Source organism: Triticum dicoccoides, chromosome 3A (genome assembly GCF_002162155.2).
Source record: "Triticum dicoccoides isolate Atlit2015 ecotype Zavitan chromosome 3A, WEW_v2.0, whole genome shotgun sequence".
Taxonomy (NCBI): Eukaryota; Viridiplantae; Streptophyta; class Magnoliopsida; order Poales; family Poaceae; genus Triticum; species Triticum dicoccoides.
In genome coordinates, this window is record NC_041384.1 from 698,679,643 (window position 1) to 698,690,298 (window position 10,656).

Below are 10,656 nucleotides of genomic sequence, written 5' to 3' on the forward strand. Positions count from 1 at the left end.
CAACTCCACTGGGCCTGGCTGTAAATGCACAAGTGTGCATGACTAACAATATTCTATTGTAAAGCTAAAGAGGAAAGAGGAACCACTCATCCTAACCATTTTCTCTCAAAATTACCACTTCACTTCTTACTACTGAAAATCTTAGACCATCTCCATTCACCAATAGCTCAAACCAGTTCGAAGGGCGTGTTTTCACCACATTGTGGATTATCTTATTGGACCCAACGCAAGAGATGATGTAGTTTTGAATTATGAACGTAGGATATGTCGTCATCGGACGACGAAAGTCTCCCGGGGGAGTGCGGCTGGTGCCACGACGATCGAGGTCTGTGCGACATGCCTCACCTAGACGATGATCGGCGCTTCAACATTAAGCTCGAGGAGACCTTCGAAGTTGAAACGGTATACAATGACGACAAGTGTTATTTTCATAATTAAGCATGACTTCAACTATTTCAACGTGTAATTTTCATCTTTTACAATTCGAGTATAGCTTATCCCATGCCATGCAAGACGCTATGTCTTGGAGATGATGGATTTTGAAGACCATGAAATTTCTAAAACAAAGAAAATTCACCTAAGGACTCATCACGATATGGATTTTGAAGTAAATCTGTATAATTCTGGGAGCGTAACCCATTTTGGTTGCAAAAATTGGGAAGCATTTTGCAAGATGTATGGTTTTGACACTAGTAGAAAAAGGGGCTTTGGTCCAGCCAGAAAAGAGCATTAATCCCGGTTGCATTACGAAGCGGGACTAATGTGAGCATTAGTCCCAGTTCAAGCGGCGAGGGCACCATACAGGCATTACTCCCGGTTCAAATGGAACCTTTAGTCCCGGTTCATGGCACGAACCGGTACTAAAGGGTGCGATGCCCATTAGTACCGGTTCGTGGCACGAACCGGTAACCTTTAGTACCAGTCCGTGCCATGAACCGGTACTAATGGGGTTGAGAACTTTAGTACCGGTTCGTGCCACGAACCAGTACTAATGGTGCAATTTTCAAATCCTACTCCCCCCAGGTGCATCGCCTTTTCAGTTTTGTAAAAAGCAAAAGAAAATGATAGAAACTTCAAAATTTAAAATCCTTCGAGAGGTAGTTATGTTACTACATCTACTAGTTAGGAAAATTTAAAAACTTACATTTGGACATGTTTTGCAAAAAAATGTAGGGAAAATGTAAAACGACTATAACTTTTACATACGATGTCGGAAGAAAACGTATAATATATCAAAATGTTCGGAATGAAAATCCGCATCCGATGGAGACTGCCTACGGCCTGTTTGCAAATTTTTAGAATCCTCAAATTCTAAAAGGAAAAAAAGTTATGCTCAAATTTCAGTTTTTTTGAATTTTTGTTAAATCTAGTCAAACTATGGTCAAACTACTTATTCAAGAAGTATTAGTGTTACTAAATAATTATTCAAGAATATTAGTGTTACTAAATAATTATTTCAGTTTTTTTAAATTTTGGTCAACTATGGTCAAACTGTGGTCAAACTACTTATTCAAGAAATATTAGTGTTACTAAATAATTATTGATTTTTAGAACAATAGTTTCAAACTCAAACAGTGAAATGTGTGACTTCATGCTCAAGCTAAATTCCCGAGGGTTAATAGGATTGTCATCTTACTATTGTTAGGAAAACAACAAGTGCAGACTTGGAAACGAGGGAGAATAGAACCCGAAAGTTAAGCTTGCTCAGGCTGGAGTAGTGAGAGGATGGGTGACCGTTCGAGAAGTTAGATGATTTGGAATGATGAGGGGTGATTAGAGATTAAAGGTTTAAATTGAGCAGTGATGAGGGGTGATTAGAGATTAGAGGTTAAAATAATTCCGAAATTTGAAATTCAAAAAAAATAAAAAAAATTCAATTTTTTTTTCAAAAAAAAATCATAAAATATCCTTTAGTACCGGTTGGTGTTACCAACCGGGACTAAAGGTGGACCTCCAGGCAACGGCGACGTGGAGGGCCTTTAGTCCCGGTTCCAGTTAGAACCGGGACTAAAGGGGGAGGCTTTAGTACCGACCCTTTAGTCCCGGTTCCAGAACCGGGACTAAAGGCCCTTATGAACCGGGACTAACACTAGTAGAAAACAGGGCTTTGGTCCAGGCCAGGTCAGCCCATTAGTCCCGGTTCAGTCCAGAACCGGGACCAATGGGGGCATTGGTCCCGATTCGTGAGCCCAGGGGGCCGGCCAGGCCACGTGGGCCATTGGTCCCGGTTCATCTGGACCTTTTGGTCCCGGTTGGTGGGATGAACCGGGACCAATGGGCCTCGCTCCTGGCCCACCACCATTGGTCCCGGTTGGTGGCTTGAACCGGGACCAAAGGCTCCCCTTTAGTCCCGGTTCATGTCACCAACCGGGACTAATGAGGTGCCTATATATACCCCTCGCTCGCGAGCAAAGCACCCCAGTGCTCTATTTTTCTCTGGCCGAGGGGGAGAGGGCTTGGTGGTGCTCTAGCTCACCTCCTATGCACACAAGGTGTTCGATGGAATGCCCGAGCCACACTACTTAAGCTTTCTCCTCTACAAGCTCGACCTCCAAGCTCCATTTTCCATAATATTTGTCTAGGTTTAGCGGTCCGTCACGCCCCGTCCCCGTCTTCACCGCCGTCGATCACCCACGCCGAGCTCATCGCCGGCACCACCGTGGTGAGCCTCTTGTTCTTATCTTCTTTCTGAAAGGAAAAATATTCTTACTTGTATGTTTACATAGATACTTGTATTATTTTCTTACTTTTATTATTGCATCTTATATAGTGTGATGGTTTTGGTATCCGCCCCCGTCGGCCCTCGTCCTGTCTATGATTCGGATGTGGTATATATATTATCTTTATAACTATTGGTTCATTTATTGTTTATGAAAATTATGCCGACCAACGTGACATAAATTTTATTTATGTAGGATGTATGTGAATCGGAAATGCCAACCGACCCTATTGTCGAGAGGTTAAATTTAGTTGAAGAAGAAAACAATTTGTTGAAGGAAAAAATAAAAAAAATTGAGGAGGAGAAGATGATATTGGAGTTGCATGTTGCGGATGTCGTCGATGATCACAAGATCAAGATGGATGCAATGCGCTTGAAGATTAGAAAGATTAGAAAATATGTCATTCATACCGAGGCTTGGTATCATTATGCCGTTGGATCAAATTGTTACCTTGGTTGCGATTATGATCGCATTTGTTTTCGCATTGAAATGTTTTACATAGTTTCAATGTATGTTTTAATTAATTAGATGCTCTGGAGAGCTATATGTTGTTATATGAGAACTATGTATGCACTTTGGTTTTAATGTGATGATGAACTTCTATTAATTTGGACACTTAATTATATATAATGCACGCAGATGAACCGGCAATGGATGTACGGTGATAGACGCACGTGCGAGTACATTAAGGGCGTGCATGAGTTTCTCGATGCGGCTGAGGCAAACAAGCAGAATGGTTTCATGTGTTGTCCATGCACTGAATGTGGGAATACGAGGTCTTACTCTAACCGGAAAATCCTTCACTCCCACCTGCTTTACAAGGGTTTCATGCCACACTATAATGTTTGGACGAGGCACGGAGAAATAGGGGTTATGATGGAAGACGGCGAAGAAGAAGAGTACGATGACAACTATGTGCCCCCTGAATACGGTGATGTTGCAACGGGGGGAGCTGGTGAAGATCAAGAGGAACCAGACGATGTGCCCAATGATGCTACAACAGGTGAAGCTGCTGAAGATCAAGAGGAACCAGACGATGTGCCCGATGATGATGATCTCCGCCGGGTCATTGTCGATGCAAGGACGCAATGCGAAAGTCAAAAGGAGAAGCTGAAGTTTGATCGCATGTTAGAGGATCACAAAAATGGGTTATACCCCAATTGCGAAGATGGCAACACAAAGCTCGGTACCATACTGGAATTGCTGCAGTGGAAGGCAGAGAATGCTGTGGCTGACAAAGGATTTGAGAAGCTACTGAAAATATTGAAGAAGAAGCTTCCAAAGGATAATGAATTGCCCGACAGTACATACGCAACAAAGAAGGTCGTATGCCCTCTAGGATTGGAGGTGGAGAAGATACATGCATGCCCTAATGACTGCATCCTCTACCGCGGTGCATACAAGGATCTGAACGCATGCCCGGTATGCGGTGTATTGCGGTATAAGATCAGACGAGATGACCCTGGTGATGTTGACGGCAAGCCCCCCAGGAAGAGGGTTCCTGCGAAGGTGATGTAGTATGCTCCTATAATACCACGGTTGAAATGTCTGTTCAGAAACGAAAAGCATGCCAAGTTGATGCGATGGCACAGTGAGAACCGAAAGAAAGATGGGAAGTTGAGAGCACCCACTGACGGGTCACAGTGGAGAAAAATCGAGCGAAAGTACTGGGATGAGTTTGCAAAGGACCCAAGGAATGTATGGTTTGCTTTAAGCGCGGATGGCATTAATCCTTTCGGGGAGCAGAGCAGCAATCACAACACCTGGCCGGTGACTCTATGTATGTATAACCTTCCTCCTTGGATGTGCATGAAGCGGAAGTTCATTATGATGCCAGTTCTCATCCAAGGCCCTAAGCAACCCGACAACGACATTGATGTGTACCTAAGGCCATTAGTTGAAGAACTTTTACAGCCGTGGAATGGAAACGGTGTACGTACGTGGGATGAGCACAGACAGGAGGAATTTAACCTTAAGGCGTTGCTGTTCGTGACCATCAACGATTGGCCCGCTCTCAGTAACCTTTCAAGACAGACAAACAAAGGATACCACGCATGCACGCACTGTTTAGATGACACTGAAAGTATATACCTGGACAAATGCAGGAAGAATGTGTACCTGGGCCATCGTCGATTTCTTCCGACCAACCATCAATGTCGAAAGAAAGGCAAGCATTTCAAAGGCGAGGCAGATCACCGGAAGAAGCCCGCCATGCGCATCGGTGATCACGTGCTTGCTATGGTCAATGATTTACACTACGTAATCTTTGGAAAGGGTCTCGGTGGACTAGCTGTTCCGAATGACGCTGAGGGACACGCACCCATGTGGAAGAAGAAATCTATATTTTGGGACCTACCCTACTGGAATGACCTAGAGGTCCGCTCCTCAATCGACGTGATGCACGTGACGAAGAACCTTTGCGTGAACCTGCTAGGCTTCTTGGGCGTGTATGGGAAGACAAAAGATACACCTGAGGCATGGGAGGACCTGCAACGTTTGCACGAAAAATAGGCATGCCTCCGAAGCAGTATAAAGGTCCTACAAGCTACGCTCTTACGAAAGAAGAGAAAGAAATCTTCTTTGAATGCCTGCTCAGTATGAAGGTCACGACTGGCTTCTCGTCGAATATAAAGGGAATAATAAATATGCCAGAGAAAAAGTTTCAGAACCTAAAGTCTCATGACTGCCACGTGATTATGACGCAACTGCTTCCGGTTGCATTGAGGGGGCTTCTACCGAAAAACGTCCGATTAGCCATTGTGAAGCTATGTGCATTCCTCAATGCAATCTCTCAGAAGGTGATCGATCCAGAAATCGTACCAAGGCTAAGGAGTGATGTGGCGCAATGTCTTGTCAGTTTCGAGCTGGTGTTCCCACCATCCTTCTTCAATATCATGACGCACGTCCTAGTTCATCTAGTCGACGAGATTGTCATCCTGGGGCCCATATTTCTACACAATATGTTCCCCTTTGAGAGGTTCATGGGAGTCCTAAAGAAATATGTCTGTAACCGCGCTAGGCCAGAAGGAAGCATCTCCATGGGCCATCAAACAGAGGATGTTATCGGGTTTTGTGTTGACTTCATTCCTGGCCTTCAGAAGATAGGTCTCCCTAAATCGCGGTATGAGGGGAGGCTGACTGGAAAAGGCACTCTTGGAAGAGACTCAATAATATGCAGGGACGGATATTCTTGGTCTCAAGCACACTACATAGTTCTACAGAACTCTACCTTGGTGACCCCATATGTCGTTGAACACAAGAACAGTCTGCGCTCCAAACACCTGGAGCAGTGCGACGACTGGATTACATGTGAACACATCAGGACTTTCAGCAGTTGGTTGGAAACACGTCTCAGAGGTGACAACACAAGAATAGAGGACTGCGCGGGCTTCAACGCCCACGTCACTTGTGGGACGTGGATGTAGTGTCCGACACCGACGGCCACATGTATCTCACACCCACGATACTTGCTATTTAGGGTTTCCTCTACCGCTCGGTGACCCTCGACGACCCTCGTTCCCGATAAAAAAAGAGGAAGAAGAAGAAAAAAAGAGGAGAAGAAAGAATAGAGGAGTAAGACTCCTCTATTCTTTCTTCTCCTCTTTTTTGTTCTTCCTCTTCTTTTTTTATCCTTGAAGCATTGTCGAGGCCACCCCAAACCCTAGAGAAGCAGCGTCGAGGCCACCCCAAACCCTAGAGAAGCAGCGTCGAGGCCACTAATTAATATTAGTTCTACGTTTGCCACTAATATATCCATCTGTCATGTTTGAATAATAATTGCCATGTTGTCATTATTTGTAGAAACTATGGACACCACCCGAGACGAAGTACAAGAAGAGTTGTTGGGGGACATAATCGCACGAGGAAGTGATGTCGTCATCTCGTTGTTTCTCAACGACAGCGATGGTCTGGAAGCAGCTGGCTATGATTATGATGGCTCCGGTGACCTAATGCCGGTGCAAGAAGGAGACCGTGAGGACGGCTCCGGTGACCCAATGCCGGTGCAAGAAGGAGACCGTGATGACGTCTCCGGTGACCGAACCGAGTCCGACCAGGTATATATATTAGTTAAGCTTCTGCTGACTAGCTAATTGATGCATTCATTGTTTTGGTATGTACACATATTAATTAAGTCTTTATTCTTTTTTCTAGCCCTCTGGGTCGAGCACAACTTCGGTAAAGAGACGAGGCCCGAAGAAAAAGTTGAGCTCGGATGAAAAGTTTGAGATCATAGCAATCGCGCCCGACGGCCAACCGATTGAACCCCTCCGGACAAAGAGCGCATTTGTTGCTCAGTGCGGGGTTTTGGTTAGGGACAAGATCCCGATCAGCATCCAGCAATGGTTAAAGCCGGCTACAGAAGACCCTGAGGTGTCTTATGTCAATGATATGCAAAAAACTGATCTTTGGACTGAGCTGAAGTCAAATTTCACCCTACTGCCAAAGGATGATCCAGAGAAGCCAGTTAAAGAGAAATTAATCAAGTCTTTTGCTCTTAAGAGGATGGTAGAACTATTCAGGAGGTGGAAGAAAGAGCTGAATAAGTTTGTCGAAAATAAAGAGACACCAGAATTCAAGGGCAGATATGAGAAGATCAGAGATCACTGGCCCGCATTTGTGGCCCACAAGACATCGGAAAAGAGTAAGAAGATGTCGGCGACAAACAAGCAAAATGCTGCGAAGAAGAAGCATCACCATCGCACGGGGTCAGGTGGCTACCTCGTAGCCTGGCCTAAGTGGGCCAAGACTGAGAATGATCTGGTTGATAAAGGGATCGAACTAGAGACAATTAACTGGCCAGACCGTTGCCGGACTTGGTTCTTCGGGGCTGGCGGAACCTTGGACCCTGTAACAGGGAAGTGCATTTGGACGAACGATCAAATGGACATACCAGTCAGGAAGCTTCAGTAGTATATCGAAGCAACGCAGCAAGGGACGTTCTTTCCAGACAGAGAGAACGACGAGCTCACAATGGCCCTCTGGAATCCTGATCACCCTGGACGGACACGAGGCACGCCAGGCTCCATTCCGTGGAAGGTTGGGTTTCCGGACACAGGCGGTTACAAATCCCAGGAGAGGAGGAAAAAATTGCAGCAGACCCAAATGCAGGCGCTGCAAGTAAGGGTACAAGCGATAGAGGAACGAGAAGCAAATTGCAGCAAACGTACGGCCGAAGCTTCCCCCGAAGCTACCCCACCATCTCAGCGGAGAAGCAGCGTGGCTTCCACCGAGCTGCTTCAGCCGGAGCATGCCTTGACGGCTCCTGCCAGCTATCCCGTGGATGCTATCACGGAGTCTCAAAATTGCCACCTTATGACGCAATGGATGAATTTGAAGGACAAGGCGGCTGTTGGCTCTGTTTATCCTACTGAACCCGACGCAACTTTTCACCGCCGGCCGATTCCAGAAGGATATGCTAGGGTGATGGTGGATGAAATAACGGAGGGATTTGAGGACCTCCGACTTGACCACCCTACCGGTGAAGGGGAGACTAGGCTGGGGTCTGCTCTGAAGACTCCATGCCTATGGCGGAAGGAGCTCATCAACCTTCCGAACTGGACGCCTCCGCCTCCTCCTCCTCCTCCTTCGGTAAGTCAGGGCACTCTGCCTCCTCCACCGCCTCCTCCTCCGGCAAGTCAGGGCACCCCACCTCCTCCTCCAGCGAGTGACGATCAGGGCACTCGACCGGCTCCTTCTCCGGCGCGTGGCGGCACTCCGCCTACGCCGACGCGCCCGAGCAGCTAGCCTCCTCCTTCTCCGCCTCGTCAGCAAGGGCAGAAGAGACCTGCCGCCGCTCCGGCTGCTCCGGCACGTCGTAGTCCTTCTCCTCCGCCTCGTAAGCAAGTAAAAAAGACAACCGCTCCATCTTCTTTGCCGGCATCTAGCAGTACAACCAGAGGCGGGAGGACATACAGATTCGGTCCTTCTCTGAAGACTCCAGAGAAGTTACCATACAAGAGGACCCCGGAGGAGAACGCCGAGATCGCGCGAGAAGAATTGAGGAACTTCTTTGAAGGGGTGAAAGCAAAGAAACATCCACCTCCGGAGGAGAAGGTAGATCCGGTGAAAGCGAAGCGCACTCTAGCTGCCCTGACAAAACCACCCAAGTCTCCGCCGAAAGGAAACTACGAGCACATTATTGGAAAGGAATTTGCCGAAGCGGAGCGGTCGGGAAGTACTGTCAGTGATCAAAGGCTGAAAGAACGACGAGCTAGGAAACAAATTGCCCAGCTCGGCGAACAAGCGAAGCAATCGTGCCCCCCGCTCAAGGTGCCTAGCGACAACGTCGCTAATGATCCAAGGATGGTGCCCGGTTATAGCAATCTTGGCGATTACTTGCCCGACGATGTACATTATGAACCCATGGAGGTGCAGATACAAAGATACGAGTACGGGAAGCCTCTCGTCAAAGATGAAAGATCTCTATCAACGATGATGCGAAGATTGCATGATTGGTACTTGAAAATCTGCAGAGACTTTGGGGAGAGGAGTACTTTGTATGTGAAAGTTAAAAAGGAGCATGACCTCGTTGGAATTGAACTGTTGCCTGTTCCATTTGAGGAGTTCTTTCAGTTTTTCAATCAATTGGCCCTCGATAAAACAACGGTAACCTGCTACTGTCTGTAAGTAGTACTACTTCTGTCATTAAGTCTCTCTATATAGCTCAGCTCTTTCATTGCATGTATTTATAATCATCCTCACTATATTATGCAGATTGAAGATCGCTGAATTGAATAAAAGACAAGTCGGTGATATTGGGTTCATTAACACATATCTCATAGATGCAACTCAGGTTAAATTTCATGCCGCAGATACCGAGGCCAACTTTCTACGATCATTGGTAATAAATGAAAACAAAGATATAATACTCTTTCCTTACAACTTCAAGTGAGTGTTACTGTCTTGTGCGTATTCGGTTTCCCTTATATATTAGTCAAGGTTATAGTAATGTAATTGATGAGTTATGCATGTGTGTGCAGTTACCACTATATTCTCCTAGAGATTAAGCTTGAGCAGGGACTAGTAACTGTCTTAGACTCAAGACGAAAAGATCCCCAGGACTATGCGGACATGACTCAAATGCTCGAGAAGTAAGTTAAATCGATCATTATCCACCATATCAGCAACTTTGTTCATTTCCTGATATATCAAGTAATTGTTTTCTTTGTCTGGCAGGGTTTGGAAAAAATTCTCCAAAAAAGCTCCAGGACTCCCGAAGAAGCTGCAATTTAGACACCCGAAAGTAAGTACTATAGTAGCATGTTTCGCGCATCTCCTATTGATTTGGCATTCTTGTTTATCAGTTTGATTGACCTCTATTTCTTGTAAAGTGGTTGTGGCAAGAACAAGGGAATGATTTCTGTGGATACTACGTTTGCGAGTCCATCCGCCACACGACCTGTGAGCGAGGCTACACTGACGAACAATATGAAGTACGTAAATAACAACATTCACAATTTTATTTTATTACCATCATTTGTGTTGAGTTTCATTCATTCATATATATATGTATTGACCCCCTTCTTCAAATTAGATGTTTCGGAAGCGGGATGAACTCCTAGCACCAGCTCGCATGCGAGCAATTCAAGAGGAATTGGCGGCATTCTTTCTTGACCACGTGATCGCTAGAGACGGAGAATACTATGTGGACCATCAGTCCGTATGATTATATTTGTAAGAGATAATTGTTATATATATGTAGCCGGTAGTGTCGGATAGATATACGAGAACTTGTTGTTCGGCCAATCTCTCGGAGAAGGAGAGGTGGTCGATATCACTTCTCTCTGTATGCATATATGTTCATGACGATCTTCTATTTCCTTCGTTTGCTTACTAGCTAGCTAGCGTGTCTAGTCCTCTCTATACGTATGTATAGTACGTAGCGTTGACCAAGCACGGACATAAGAGAGGACACTTCTCTCTATTAATTATAGCT